Raw genomic sequence first — 824 nt, forward strand, 5'->3', positions numbered from 1 at the left:
TATACCACATAGAACTGATTTGTTAAATATCACCCCTCCCTTACCCTCTGCCTCCAACATACTCCCTAGAGTACTACAGGCAGGGAAGACCTAAACTATTGGGAGGAATCCCTAACACTTTTCCAGAGTAGAATTCGGCTAAGTCCAAAAAGGGTCCTTCTTTTAAGGGTTTTAGGAAACTAGACACTGCAATTTTATTAGTATCGGCGACGTTTGTTTGGAGCAAATTCAGCTCCAGGATCTGCACGGTTGAATGCAGGAGGGGTTCCACCAATTGCCCCAATTCCTTCCATTGTAGCAGCTTGGCCAAAGCGTTCAGTTGTTGGTGGGGTCAATCCCAAGGTTCCATCTGGCATCATAGTGGCTGGTCCTGGAGGAGCTGGGGTACCAGCTGGCACAGGAGCAGGGGGCATGGCACCTCTGTTGTTTATGCCCATAGCACCTCCCATAGCCATCTGACCCATCCGTATCTCTTGCTCTCTCGCATCAGGGAAGGTTCCCTTGAATCCTTCCTACTGTCGTCGCATCATTTCTTCTTGTTGCCACCACATCTCTTCCTCACGGCACCTGCGCTCCTCCTCCTGCCTGAGCTCCAGCTGCTTTCATTTTTGCACTTCTTGATTGTGCAGCTCTTCCATCCTCCGAAGTTCTTCTTGACGCCTCATCAAATCCTGCCTCATTAGCATGACCTGGTGCTCATGGCAAGCAGCCTCCATCTCCATCTCCAGCTTCTCACGAGCTTCCTTGATGTTTCGGTCCACTTGGTCCTGCTGCTGCTTTTCCATCTCAATAAGTGCCTTCCAGCGCATGGCATACTCATACTC

The 824-nt window shown here is 50.1% G+C and overlaps 1 pseudogene; it reads right to left on the reverse strand.

Annotated features, from left to right (window-relative positions):
- Nucleotides 1-6: 6 nt before the first annotated feature.
- On the reverse strand, nt 7-821 carry LOC104982940 (annotated as a pseudogene).
- Between the last annotated feature and the right edge of the window lie 3 nt (nt 822-824).

This window comes from Bison bison, unplaced genomic scaffold (genome assembly GCF_000754665.1).
Source record: "Bison bison bison isolate TAMUID 2011002044 unplaced genomic scaffold, Bison_UMD1.0 scf7180017861010, whole genome shotgun sequence".
Classification (NCBI taxonomy): domain Eukaryota; kingdom Metazoa; phylum Chordata; class Mammalia; order Artiodactyla; family Bovidae; genus Bison; species Bison bison.